The sequence below is a fragment of the Heterodontus francisci genome, chromosome 11 (assembly GCF_036365525.1).
Source record: "Heterodontus francisci isolate sHetFra1 chromosome 11, sHetFra1.hap1, whole genome shotgun sequence".
Lineage (NCBI taxonomy): Eukaryota > Metazoa > Chordata > Chondrichthyes > Heterodontiformes > Heterodontidae > Heterodontus > Heterodontus francisci.
Genome location: NC_090381.1, coordinates 43,700,932 through 43,716,062, shown reverse-complemented (window position 1 = coordinate 43,716,062; position 15,131 = coordinate 43,700,932). Strand labels below are relative to the sequence as shown.

At 43.0% G+C, this 15,131-nt stretch overlaps 1 protein-coding gene across 1 annotated transcript in view; it reads left to right on the top strand.

The window, feature by feature from the left end:
• The window catches only part of snorc (secondary ossification center associated regulator of chondrocyte maturation), a 35,897-nt gene that overhangs the window by 11,815 nt on the left and 8,951 nt on the right, over positions 1-15,131 (top strand). The window lies entirely within an intron of this gene.

The following is a 15,131-nucleotide window of genomic DNA, read 5'->3' as shown; positions in this document are numbered from 1 at the left end:
ATTTGAAGACAATTTCAAACCTAAGCGTTTGATAAGGTTCCCCACGGTAGGCTATTGCAGAAAATACGGAAGTATGGGGTTGAAGGTGATTTAGAGCTTTGGATCAGAAATTGGCTAGCTGAAAGAAGACAGAGGGTGGTGGTTGATGGCAAATGTTCATCCTGGAGTTTAGTTACTAGTGGTGTACCGCAAGGTTCTGTTTTGGGGCCACTGCTGTTTGTCATTTTTATAAACGACCTGGATGAGGGTGTAGAAGGGTGGGTTAGTAAATTTGCGGATGACACGAAGGTCGGTGGAGTTGTGGATAGTGTCGAAGGGTGTTGTAGGGTACAGAGGGACATAGATAGGCTGCAGAGCTGGGCTGAGAGATGGCAAATGGAGTTTAATGCGGAGAAGTGTGAGGTGATTCACTTTGGAAGGGGTAACAGCAATGCAGAGTACTGGGCTAATGGGAAGATTCTTGGTAGTGTAGATGAGCAGAGAGATCTTGGTATCCAGGTACATAAATCCCTGAAAGTTGCTACCCAGGTTAATAGGGCTGTTAAGAAGGCATATGGTGTGTTAGCCTTTATTAGTAGGGGGATCGAGTTTCGGAGCCACGAGGTCATGATGCAGCTGTACAAAACTCTGGTGAGGCCGCACCTGGAGTTCTGGTCACCGCATTATAGGAAGGATGTTGAAGCTTTGGAAAGGGTGCAGAGGAGATTTACTAGGATGTTGCCTGGTATGGAAGGAAGGTCTTACGAGGAAAGGCTGAGGGACTTGGGGTTGTTTTCGTTAGAGAGAAGGAGGAGGAGAGGTGACTTAATAGAGACATACAAGATAATCAGAGGGTTAGATAGGGTGGATAGTGAGAGTCTTTTTCCTCGGATGAGGATGGCAAACACGAGGGGACATAGCTTTAAGTTGAGGGGTGAAAGATATAGGACAGATGTCAGAGGTAGTTTCTTTACGCAGAGAGTAGTAGGGGCGTGGAACGCCCTGCCTGCAACAGTAGTAGACTCGCCAACTTTAAGGGCATTTAAGTGGTCATTGGATAGACATATGGATGTAAATGGAATAGTGTAGGTCAGATGATCGGCGCAACATCGAGGGCCGAAGGGTCTGTACTGCGCTGTAATATTCTAATTCTAATTCTAATAATTCTAAGCTCTCTCAGGGGCTTCTTATACTGATTTCTCTTACTGATTAATGGGTTACACACTCAACAGGCAGGATATGATTCCACTCATTCCTTCTCTCGTGTTTCTGAGACCAGAACTGGTTAGTTACTTCAGCGATGCCGTTTCATTCACGTCAATGTCAATTGACATTGGTGAAAGCTATTGAAAAACAAATTGACAGTTGTTATTTTATGCAGAATATAACTGTCCTGCTTCAAGTTTTTGAATGGCTGAAAAGTAGCTGGCACACCATTCCACACGCTGCCTCCAGGCAACTTCAAAGTATTTTGATTCATTTACTTTTAATACAAGCAGTGTGATAACTCAATTTTACATCTTAACAGCAGACAGCCTGAAGAGCAAAATGAATATTTGGAGTGCTGACTTGATATTATCAATGATATGGGAATTGCATGTTTTCCACTGGAAAGTTTCTTTTTTTTTGCACTTTTCTATGCATTCTGAGAATCAATAAACTAAGTTGGAAAATCACTACACCCCTATAACAGGTTAAAAATGTCAGTACCTGTATATCAATAGTTTGAAAGTTAAATGTATTATATCTGTTACACAGTTAAAACAGACAATGCTGCTGTACCTGCAAATTACACATGGTTACCTGGTTGTTCTGGGGGGAGGGACATTGGGCAGAGGAGAGGAGAGAGAAAATATTGCCAGGGAAATATTTTTTATTTTAATATGCTAGACCTTAACCAGCATACCCATATTCTCTCAGGCAGCAGGTGCTGGAATTGGAGGATGACTGCACCAGTGCCACTGGAAGTAAAGGAGGTGTGGGCTGGTACTTAAGGTGGGGATCCCCTATCAGTACATGGTTGGTGGGATGGTTAGCATCCCTGGAGTCTACCTGCCTTTTCTATCCACCCTTCATCCTCTGCTATTCTGCTGTAACCATTTACACCTCTCCTTTGCGTCTATCTTTGTCATTGTCACCTCCTTTTGTCTTGCACCATCATCACATTTAGTCATTTAATGACTCCTGCCCTCCACCTTATCAAAAACCATTCCCTTTCATTTCTCTACTTTTCTGGCTCTTCAATTGTTCAAGTGTTTCCAACATTTTCTGTTTTTATTTTGCTTTAGTTCTATTTCTGCCCCCTTTCCCCTTGATCTGCACTTGCTTAAAAACTGTACTTCCCTAAAATCTTCCAGTTCTGCTGAAAGGCCTACATCCTAGGGTCTTAAAGGAAGTGACAGCAGAGATAGTGGATCCATTGGTTATAATATTCCAAAATTCCCTGGATGCGGGAAAGGTTCCAGTGGATTGAGAAAATGCTAATATAATGCCCTTATTCAAAAAAGGGGGGAGGCAGAAAGTAGGAAACTATAGACCAGTTAGTTTAACATCTGTCGTTGGGAAATTGTTAGAATCCATTATTAAGGAAGTAATAACAGGACATTTAGAAAGTCAAAATGCAATCCATCAGAGTTAGCAGGGGTTTATGAAGGGTAAATCGTGTTTGACTAATTTGCTAGAGTTCTTTGAAGATGTAACAAGTAATGTGGATAATGGGGATCCTGTAGATGTAGTATATCTGGACTTCCAGAAGGCATTTGATAAGGTGCCGCACAAAAGGTTAATACACAAGGTAAGATCACATGGGGTTTGGGGCAATTTATTAGCTTGGATAGAGGATTGATTAACCAACAGAAAACAGAAAGTCGGGATAAATGGGTCCTTTTCTGGTTGGTAAGATGTAACTAGTGGGGTGCCACAGGGTTCTCGGGCCCCAAATATTTACAATCTATATAAATGACTTGGATGCAGGGATAGAAGGCACTATAGCCAAATTTGCAGATGACACTAAAATAGCAGGGATAGTGAGTTGCAATAAAGAAATAAGAAATTTACAAATGGATATGGATATGTTAGGTGAACGGGCCAAAATTTGGCAGATGGATAAGTGTGAGGCTATCCATTTTGGTCGGAAGAATAGAAAGGCAAATTATTATCTAAATGGAGAGAAACTTGAGAGTGCTTCGGTGCAGAGGGATCTGGGTGTCCTCGTGCATGAATTGCAGAAAACTAGTATGCAGGTGCAGCAGGTAATAAGGACGGCAAATGGAATTTTGGCATTTATTGCTAAAGGAATAGAGTCTAAAAGTAGGGAAGTGTTGCTGCAACTGTACAAGGCATTAGTGAGACCCCACCTGGAGTATTGCGTACAGTTTTGATCCCCTTACTTGAGGAGGGATGGAGTTGCATTGGAGGACGTTCAGAGGAGGTTCACTAGATTGATTCCAGAGATGAGGGGCTTGTTTTATGAAGAGAGATTGAGCAGTTTAGGCCTTTACTGTCTGGAGTTTAGAAGAATGAGAGGAGATCTAATTGGGGTATATAAGATGATTAAGGGGATTGACAAAGTAGACGTAGAGAGGATGTTTCCTCTCGTGGGGTAATCTAGAACAAGAGGTCATAGTTGTGAGATAAGGGGTAGAAGATTTAAAACAGAGGTGAGGAGAAATTACTTCTCTCAAAGGGTCATGAGTCTGTGGAAGTCATTACCCCAGAGTGCGGTGGATGCCGGGACATTGAGTAAATTTAAGGAGGAGATAGACAGATTTTAAATTAGTAATGGGTTGAAGGGAATATACAATGGTTGGTAGGACCCTAGGAAGTACAGAGGGTCAGAGGGACCTTGGTGTACTTGTCCATAGATCACTGAAGGCAGCAGCACAGGTAGATAAGGTGGTTAGGAAGGCATATGGGATACTTGAATATAAGAGGTTATGATGGAGCCGAACAAAACGCCAGTTAGGCCACAGCTGGAATACTGTGTATAGTTCTGGTCACCACACGATAGGAAGGATGTGATTGCACTTGAGAGGGTACAGAGGAGATTCACCAGGATGTTGCCTGGGCTGGAGCATTTCAGCTATGAAGAGAGACTGGATAGGCTAGGGTTATTTTCCTTAGAGCAGAGAAGGTTGAGGGGAGACCTGATTGGGGTATACAAAATTATGAGGGGCATAGATAGGAAGACATTTTTTCCCTTAATGGAGGCGTCAATAACCAAGGGGCATAGATTTAAGGTAAGGGGCAGGAGGTTTAGAGGGAATTTTGAGTAAATGTTTTCACGCAGCGGGTGGTTGGAATCTGGAACACACTGCCTGAAGGGGTGGTAGAGGCAGGAACCCTCACAACATTTAAAACATTTAGATGAGCACTTGAAATGCCATAGCATACAAGGCTACAGGCCAGGTGCTGGAAAATGGGACTAGAATAGATAGGCCTGATGACCGGCACAGACATGATGGGCCAAATGGCCTGTTTCTGTGCTGCATAACACTATGACTCTATTTAAGTTCAGGAATGAACAATTCCCTTCCAAATGAAGGACAGCAGTTGTTCAGTTACATGGGCTGCAGTTACACAGTGGAGACATCAACGATTGATTATTTTTACACTTTAATAGGATGCCTCACAAGCAGAAATGGAATGGACCAATTGTCTGATCCTTCTCTGATATGTAATGAAGAAAACAGCAAGAATGAAGTAGGGGCATAGGAGCAGGAGTAGGCCATTCAGCCTGTAGAGCCTGCTCCGCCATTCAATTAGATCATGGCTGATCTTGAACCTCAACACCACGTTCCCGTGCTATCCCCATATCCCTTGAAGTCATTAGTATCCAGATATCTAATGATTTCTGTCTTGAACATGCTCAATGTTTGAGCTTCCACAGCCCTCTGGGGTTGAGAATTCCACAGATTCACCACCCTCTGAGTAAAGAAATTCCTTCTCATCTCAGTCTTAAATGGCCTGCCCCTTATTCTGAGACTGTGTTCCCTGGTTCTAGATTCACCAGCCAGGGAAACATCCTACCTCCATCCACCCCGCCACACCCTGTAAGAATTTTGTAAGTTTCAATAAGATCACCTCTCATTCTTCAAAACTCTGGAGAATACAAGCCCAATTTCCTTAATCTCTCCTCATAAGACAATCCCATTATCCCAAGGATTAGTCTGGTGAACCTTCATTGCACTCCCTCTATGGCAAGTATATCCTTCCTTAGAAGAGGTGACCAAAATTGTACATAATACTCTAGGTGCGGTCTCACCAAGGCTCTATACAATTGCAGCAAGACTTCTTTGTTCCTGTGCTCAAAACCTCTTGTGATGAAGGCCCACATACTATTTGCCTTCCTAATTGCTTGCTGCACCTGCATGCGAGCTTTTTGTGACTCATGAACAAGGACACCCAGGTCCCTTTGGACATAAACACTTCCCAACCTCTCACCGTTTAAGAAATATCTGTTTTTTCTACCAAAGTGGATAAATTCACACTTATTCACAATATTTTCTATCTGCCATGTTCTTACCCATTCACTTAGCCTGTCCAATGTCTCCTTGAAGCCTCCTCACAACATATATTCCCACTTAGTTTTGCGTCATCAACAAATTTGGAAATATTACATTTGGTTCCCACATCCCAGTCACTCATATAGATTGTGAACAGCTGTGGCCCCAGCACTGCTCCTTGCGGTACCCCACTTGTAACAGCCTGCCATCCTGAGAATGACCTACTCTATGACTCTATGACCCATCTATTCCTTACTCTCTGTTTTCTGTCTGTTAACCAATTCTCAATCCATACCAGTATATTACCCCCAATCCCGTGTGCTCTAATTTTGTTTACTAACCTCCTGTCTGGGAACTTATCAAAAGTCTTCCGAAAATCCAAATACACCACAACTATTAGTTCTCCTTTATCCATGCTACAAGTAATATCCTCAAAAAACTCCAACAGGTTTGTCAAACATGATTCCCTTTTCATAAATCCATGTTGACTCTGCCCAATCATATCATTATTTTCTAAGTGTCTAGTTATCACATCCTTTATAATAGATTCTGATATTTTCCCTACTACTGACATCAAACTAACAGGTCTGTAGTTCCCCGTTTTCTCTCTCCCTCCTTTCTTAAATAGTGGAGTTACATTTACTACTTTGCAGTCTGCAAGAACCTTTCCAGATTCTATAGAATTTGAAAGATAACCACCAATGCATCCACTACCTTTATAGCCACTTCCTTCAACACTCTGGGATGTAGTTCATCTGGTCCAGGGGATTTACCAACCCTCAATCCAGTTAATTTTTCAAGTAGTAACTCTTTATTAATACTAATTTCTTTAAGTTCCTCACTTTCACAAGTCCCTTGGTTCCCTAGTATTTCTGGGAGAACTTCTGTATCTTCCTCCGTGAAAATAGACACAAAGTAATTGTTTCGTTTCTCCACCATTTCCCTATTCTCCATTATAAATTCTCCTGTTTCTGCCTGTGATGGATCCACATTTGTTCTTGCTAATCTTTTCCTTTTCACATACCTAAAGAAGCTTTTACTGTCTGCCTTTATGTTTCGCGCTAGCTTGCATTCATTTTTCCCCCCCTTTCTTATCAGCTTCTTGGTCATCCTTTGCTGGATTCTAAATTGTTCCCAATCCTTGGGCTTACCACTTTTTCTGGCAACCTGATAAGTCACTTCCTTTGATCTAATGCAGTCTTTACCTTCTTTTGTTAGCCACAGTTGATTCATCTTTCCTGTTGGTTTTTTGTATATTTGTTGCAGACCATGTAATACTTCTTTAAACACTAGCATTGCCTGTCTACTGTCAAATCTTTTAGTGTATTTTCCCAATCCACCATAGCCAACTTGCCCCTCATACCTTCATAGTTTCCTTTGTTCAGATTTAAGCCCAAGTTTCAGAATGAACTATATCACTTTCAAACTTAATGTAAAATTCTATCATATTATGGTCACTATTTCCCAAAGGCTCCTTTACAGCAAGGTTATTAATTAGCCCTTTCTCATTACATAATACCAAATCTAAAATAGCCCGATCCCTAGTTGGTTCTTCGACGTACTTCTCCAGAAACCCATCTCGTACACACAGGAATTCATCCTGCACAGTGCTAGTGCTGATTAGGTTTACTCAGTCTATATCAAAATTGAAGTCACCCATTGTTACTGTATTACCCATGTTACATGCACCTCTAATTTCCTGATTTATACTATGCCTAACATTACCACTACTGTGGTCTACAAACAAGTCCCACCAACGTTTGCTGCCACTTGCTGTTTCTTAGCTCTACCCAAATTCATTCTAGGGCTGGAATTTTATGCCCCACCCAAAGAGAGGGTTGGTGGCAGCGGGAGACAGGGAGGCGTAAAATGGAGTGGAAGCCTCAGGGGGTCCTTCCTGACCTGCTCCCGCCTCCGTCGCCATTTTATGTGGAGTGGTGGTGGTGGAAACCAGCCCACCCACCCCAGGCCAATCAAGGCCCTTTAGTGGCCAGTTAACGGCCACTTAAGGGCCTCTGCCCGCCGCCACGGTATTTTACCCTTGGCCAGACGGGTGACCCAGGTCTGAGAAAAGCTGCCGACAAAAGCAAGTGGCTTTCTGACGGCCTGCAGGGGGGCCCTCATGATCAGGCACCCTGTGCCCGCGGAGCGCTGCTCCTGATGCCCCAATCACCTGCAATACCCAACACGCCCCCCCCATCCCCCAAATCCACTATCCTTGCTTTGCCGAGGCCCGACCGATCACCCCCAGCAAGGCCCCAAAAACTTACCTTTTCCTGGGGCCGTCCTTCCTCTTCTTCTTGAAGCTGTGTTGCAGTCTCAGCAGTGGCCACCGTTCCCGGTGGCACTGCTGGGACTAAGAGTGCCGGCCCGCTGATTGACCGGCAGCTCCATTAGGCAGGACTTCCTGCCTCTGATCAATTAAAGGCCTGGGGGCCATAAATTGTGGATCTCCAGGCCAGGCAGAGGCAGGATCGTCACCGACTTTTCAGTCGGTGGACGGCTCCCATCTGACGATGGTAAAATTCAGCCCTACAACTTGATCCTTCAATCTAAGGTCCTCGCTCACTAATGTACTGATCTCGTCCCTTATTAAGAGTGCTATCTCACATCCTTTCCCTTTTTGCCTATCCTTCCGAAATGACGAATATCCTTGTATATTCAATTCCCCATTTTGGTCACTCTGTAACCACATTTCTGTAATGGCAATTAAATCATACGCATTTACCTCTTGCTTTCAAATCATCTACCTTGTTGTGAAGGCTGAGTGCGTTCAGATAGAGTGCCTTTAACTTTGTCGTTTTAACATTATTGCGCATTCTGATCCAATATGATGCTTGCCTTCGCTTCGTCTGTCTTCTAATTTTGCTTAATACTTTTCTACTTCCTGTTACCAGTTTTGCTTCCCTCCAATCTTCCCTTCCTGCCACACTCAGGTTATCAATTCCCTATTGCTACCTTGCTCTCTTGCCTTTTCCTCTTGCTTTAAATTATTACATCTTCCCTTACTTGATCCCTCTCCCCCACTATTTAGTTTAAAACCCTCTCTACCGCCCTAGTTATATGACTCACCAGAACACTTGTCCCAGCACGGTTCAGGTGAAGACCATCCCAGTGGTACAGCTCCCACTTTCCCCAGTACTGGTGCCAGTGTCCCATGAATCAAAACCCATTTCTCCCTCACCAATCTTTGAGCCATGCATTTAACTTTCTCATCTTATTTACCCTACTCCAATTTACTTGTGGCTCAGGTAATAATCCAGAGATGATTACCTTTGAATAAAAGCAAAATACTGCGGATGCTAGAAATCTGAAATAAAAACAAGAAATTGATTAGGCACACCGGACTGAACATTGAGTTCAATAATTTCAGAGCATGACAGCCCCCCATTTTACTTTCATTTTTAGTTGTTTTTTCTTTTTTCTTCTTTTTTTCTTTTTTACATTTTTTACAACCCTTTTTTTTGCATTTATTTCATTTCACCTTAGTTTGTTCAGTTTGCTTACCCACTGATTTTTTTTTCATGTTTGCACTTGCTGCTGTTCAATATTCAGTCCGTTAACACTTATTCTGTACTAATGCTTTGTCTTTCAACACACCATTAACATATTGTTTGCCTTTGCTCCATGACCTCTTGGTCAGCTATGTGGCCTTGTCCAATCTGCACCTTCTCCTTTGTTATCTCTTGCCCCACCCCCACCTCACTTGCTTATAACCTATGACTTTTGTAATATTTGTCAGTTCCGAAGAAGGGTCACTGACCTGAAACGTTAACTCTGCTTCTCTTTCCACAGATGCTGCCAGACCTGCTGAGTGGTTCCAGCATTTCTTGTGATTACCTTTGAAGTTCTACTTTTTAATATAGTCCCTAGCTGCTCATGCTGTCTAAGCTGAACCTCTTTCCTAGTCCTATCTATGTCATTGGTACCTATGTGGACCATGACAACTGGATTCTCCCCCTCTAACTGCATGTTCCTCTCCAGCCCTGAGCAGATGTCCCGAACCCTGGCACCAGGCAGGCAACACAGCCTTCTGGACTCTTGCTCCTGGCTGCAGAGAACTGTGTCTATCCCCCTGACTATACTGTCCCATACTACCACTACATTCCTATTTACTCTCCCTGTTAGGAACATAGGAAGATAGGAACAGTAGGCCATTCAGCCCCCCGAGCCTGTCCCACCATTCAATGAGATCATGGCTGATCCGCGGCTTAACTCCATATACCTGCCTTTGGCCCATATCCCTTAATATCTTTGCTTAACAAAAATCTATCTATCTCAGATTTAAAATTAACAACTGTTCTAGCTTCAACTGCTGTTTGTGGGAGAGAGTTCCAAACCTCTACCACTCTTTGCGTGACCAAGTGCTTCCGAACATCTCTCCTGAACGGTCTGGTCCTAATTTTTAGACTATGCCCCCTAGTTTTAGAATCTCCAACCAGTGGAAATAGTTTATCTTTATCTAGCCTGTCTTTTCCTGTTAATATCTTGAAGACTTCGATCAGATCATTCCTTAACCTTCTAAATTCTAGCAAAAACAGGCATAATTTGTGTAATCTCTCCTCGTAACTTAACCCCTGTAGTCCAGGTATCATTCTTGTAAACCTACGTTGCACTCCCTCCAAGGCCAATATATCCTTCCTAAGGTGTGGTGCCAAGAACTGCTCACAGTACGCCAAGTGGGGTCTAACCAGGGTTTTGTACAGCTGCAGCATAACCTCTGTGACTTCATATTCCAATCCTCTGGATATAAAGGCTAGCATTCCATTAGCCTTTTTGATTATTTTCTGCACTTGCTTGTGGCATTTTAAAGATCTGTGCACCTGAACCCCCAAGTCTCTTGGACATCCACTGTACTTAACCTCTTCCCATTTAGAAAGTACCCTGCTCTATCCTTTTTTGGTCCAAAATGGATAACCTCACATTTGCCCGCATTGAAATCCATCTACCACAGTTTTGCCCACTCACCTAGTCTGTCAATATCTCCTTGCAATTTTATGCTATCATCTACACTGTCTACAATGCTGCCTAACTTTGTATCATCAGCAAATTTGGATATATGACTTACTATGCCATCATCCAAGTCGTTAATGAATAATGTGAATAATTGAGGCCCCAACACAGATCCCTGTGGGACACCACAAGTCACATCCTGCCAATTAGAGTACTTACCCATTATCCCCACTGTCCGTCGCCGACCACTCAACCAACTTCCTAACCATGTCAGTAACTTGCCCTCAACTCCATGGGCTTCCACTTTAGTTAACAGTCTCTTATGTGGGACCTTATCAAATGCCTTCTGGAAGTCCATATAAATAACATCCATAGACATTCCCCTGTCCACTACCTTAGTCACCTCTTCAAAAAATTCAATAAGATTTTTCAGGCATGACCTTCCCGTCATGAATCCATGCTGGCTGTCCCTGATTAACTGAAATTTTTCTAGGTGTTTTCTATCCTTGATTATAGACTCCAGCAACTTGCCCACCACAAGTGTCAAGCTAACTGGTCTATAATTTCCTTGGTTCCCCCTTTCACCCTTCTTAAAAAGTGGAGTGACATGTGCAATTTTCCAATCCAGAGGGACCACTCCTGAATCTAGGGAACTCTGAAAGACTATAGTTAGAGCATCTACAATGTGCTCCCCTACTTCCTTTAACACCCTCGGATGGAAACCGTCAGGTCCTGGGGATTTCTCACTCTTTAGTTCCATTAATTTCCTTGTTACTGATGTTTTACTTGCGTTAATTGTATTAAGTCCCTGTCCCCTTTCGGCTATTAATTTTTTGGGACTTCCGGCAAGTTAGCCTCCTTTTCAACTGTAAATACTGAGGCAAAGTAATTGTTCAACATAAAAACAAGAAATGCTGGAAATACTCAGCAGGTCTGGCAGCATCTGTGGAGAGAGAAGCAGAATTAACGTTTCAGGTCAGTGACCCTTCATCAGAACTGCCCAGTTCTGGTCACTGACCTGAAAGGTTAATTCTGCTTCTCTCTCCACAGATGCTGCCAGACCTGCTGAGTATTTCCAGCATTTCTTGTTTTTATTTCAGATTTCCAGCATTCGCAGTATTTTGCTTTAATTATAATTGTTCAACATGTCTGCCATTTCCCCATTATCAACGACAATATCTCCATTTTCAGCTTTTAGTGGGCCTACATTGCTCTTGACCACCCGCTTTCCCTTTATGTAACTATAACATTTCTTCTTATTGATTTTGATGTCCCTTGCAAGTTTTCTTTCATAATCTCTTTTAGTAGCACTTATAAGCTGCTTTGTGACCCTTTGCTGGTTTTTGTATCGATCCCATTCGGCCGGATCTGTGCTGCGTTTTGCATTTTTGTAAGCCCTTTCTTTTTGTTTTATGCTATCCCTAATCTCTTTAGTTGTCCATGGCTGTTTTTTCTGTGAAGTGGAGCTTTTTCCTCTCGGGGATATATACTCGCTCTGTATTTCATTAAATGTTTCTTTGAATATTCTCCATTGTTCTTCAGTCGTTTGACCCATTAACAGATCTACCCAGTTTACTGTGGACAGTCTCTGTCTCATCCCGGTAAAGTCAGCCTTACCCAAATCTAAAATTCTAGTAGCTGATTCGTGCTTTTCACTTTCAAATGCTACCTTGAATTCGATCATGTTGTGATCACTATTTGATAAATGTTCACGCACAGTTAAGCTACTAATTAAATTTGGCTCATTACTCATAACTAAATCTAATATTGCCTGTCCCCTTGTTACATCAAGGACATATTGATGTCGGAAACTATCCCAGACACATTCCAGAAATTCACTACCTTTCTGACAGGTGCTAGTCTGCCTCTCCCAATCTATGTGTAAGTTAAAATCCCCATTAATACTACTCTACCTTTGTTACACACTTGCCTAATTTGTGCATTTATACAATCTAACACCTCAGAACTGCTACCAGGGGGTCTATACACAACACCTATTACAGCTTTAGATCCTTTTCTGTTCCTCAATTCCACCCATAAGGTCTCCACTGGATGCTTTCCCCTCATTATATCCTCCCTCACCAATGAGGTGATATTATTTCTAATCAGTAAAGCTACTCCACCCCCTCTGCCATTTTCCTTGTCACTCCTGTAAACTTTACAACCAGGTATATTTAGTTCTCAGTCCCGACCATCCTGCAGCTACGTCTCCGCAATGGCCACCACATCATAATCTTCCATTTGAATTTGCGCCTGCAGCTCATCTAGTTTATTCCTTACACTCCGTGCATTTGTAAATAGAACTCTTATTTGGGCTATACCCCCTAACCTGTCCCTCATCACTGATGCTTTATTCGTCTGTTTATTTATTCTCTCTTCTGGTTTAACCAGTATACTTCTTGCAGTTTTGCCATTACCTGCAGTTCCTGAAGTTGGGTTCCTGACTGTTTCTTTACTCTCTGCCCTGTTACTTGGTTTTGAAACTGTATTGACTTCCCCTGAGGCCTCCCCCTCCCCCACATCTACTAGTTTAAAGTCCTTGTGACCACCTTATTTATCCTTTCCGCTTGGACACTGGTCCCAGATCGGTTCACGTGGAGCCCGTCCCAACGGTACAGTTCCCTTCTGCCCCAATACTGATGCCAGTGCCCCATGAAATGGGACCCCTCTTTACCACACCACTCCTTTAGCCATGTGTTTACTTCCCTAATTTTCTTATCCCTATGCCAATTTGCATGTGGTTTGGGGAATAATCCAGAGATTATAACCCTTGAGGACCTGTTTTTTAATTTTGTTCCTAGTTCCTGATAATCCTCAAACTGGTCCTCTTGCCTAGTCTTGTCTATGTTGTTTGTCCCAACGTGGACCACAACAACTGGATCCTCCTCCTCCCTCTCCAATATTCTTTCAAGTCAGTTAGAGATGTCCCTCACACTGGCACCAGGTAGGCAACATACCATGTGGGACTCTCGGTCCTCCTTACAAAGGATGCTATCAGTACCCCTAATTATGGAATCTTCTGCCACTGCCACTTTTCCTTTTGCTCCCCCTGCTTGAATGGTCTCCTGTACCACGGTGCAGTGGTCAGTTTGCTCATCCTCCCTACAGTCCCTTTCCTCATCCACACAGGGAGCAAGTATCTTGTACCTATTAGATAAGGTCAAGAGCTGAGACTCCTCCATTGCTGAATTCAGGATCCCTCTACCTGCCTCACTTGCAGTCACTCCCTCCTGTCCCTGACCACTGGCCGAATTTGAGATACTTAATCTATGGGGTGTGCCTTAAGCACAATGTCCAGGAACCTCTCCCCCTCCCTGATGTGCCGCAGTGTCTGAAGCTCTGACTCCAGCCCATCAACTCTGAGCTGAAGTTCTTTGAGCTGCAAGCACTTGCTGCAGATGTGGTCACTGGGGCTCGCAATGGGGTCTACCAGCTCCCACATCATGCAGCTATGGCATATCACCTGCCCTGCCATCTCTACTTTAGTTAATTAGTTTTTCAAATTTTTCAAATTAGTTTTTCAAATTTAGTGCAGATTCCCTACCAGTTTTTCTGTGACGTCACTTTTTTCAGATGTTTCTCAGTTTCAGTTGGAACACTGAAGCAGTGAAAGCAGCTGCGTCCCTTTGGGTCCGCTCTACCTCCGCTCCCCGGTGACTAGGCCACAAAATCCCCGAGGTAAGGTATTTATACTCACAGCTCTGATGCAAGCAGGTAGCTTCTTCCCTGTTTTTTCTGTTGATTGTGACATCTCTATAATGTCACTTCTCGATTTTTCCCCTGCTCCGCTCTCCCACTCTCTCAGACTCCGGTCTGAATGGTTTCCTGTATCAAGGTGTCATGGTCAGTTTGTTCATGCACACTGCAGCCCTCGTTCTCATCTATACAGGCTGAAAGAACCTCAGATCTGTTGGACAATTGCAAGTGCTGAGGCTCCTGTACTTCTTCCTTCTGGATCCCCTTGCTTGCCTTACTCACAATCACACCCTCCTGACCCTGACCACGGACCAAATCAGAAGACTCTATCCTTCTATGCCTTCTGGAACAAAGTGTCCAGGTAGCATTCTCCCTCTTTGATGCATCGTAGTGTCTGTAACTCGGCCTTCAGCTCATCCACTCTGATCCAACTTTCCTCGAGCTGCAGACAGTTATTGCAGATGTGGTTGCTGTGGATCACACTGATGTCCACCAGCTCCCAATACTGCTACAACACATCACCTGCCATGCCATCTTTATTGTGTTTTAATTAACTGTTTGATTAATTGTTTAATTAATTGAATTGTTTAATTATTTTAAAAATAATTTTAAAATATTTTTAAATTAATGCCTCTACTCACTTATCACTCACGTTACAAATTTAATCCCTAGTAATACTAATAAATCTTGCCACTTATAAGCATCAGTTTCCTGGTGCAAGGATGGTCTGTAGTAATGGAAAATTGTAGTCTTATAAAATCTTTTATTAAAGGATTTTATTGTTATCTGTGAAATTGAAACACTTGGTTAAATCAAGATGCCCATAACAGCATGAAGGTGAGCTCTCTATTTGCTAGCAGGCCCAGCAAAAGATGAGACTTTAGATTGAGGTACTGTAGTTACTGGGAGTTAGTGTTGGAGAAACTGTTTGAAGTTTACTGTGCTGTTTGGGAAAGTAAAGCAGTTCTGTGTACCTTTTGGACTTCCTGGGATGAGGTG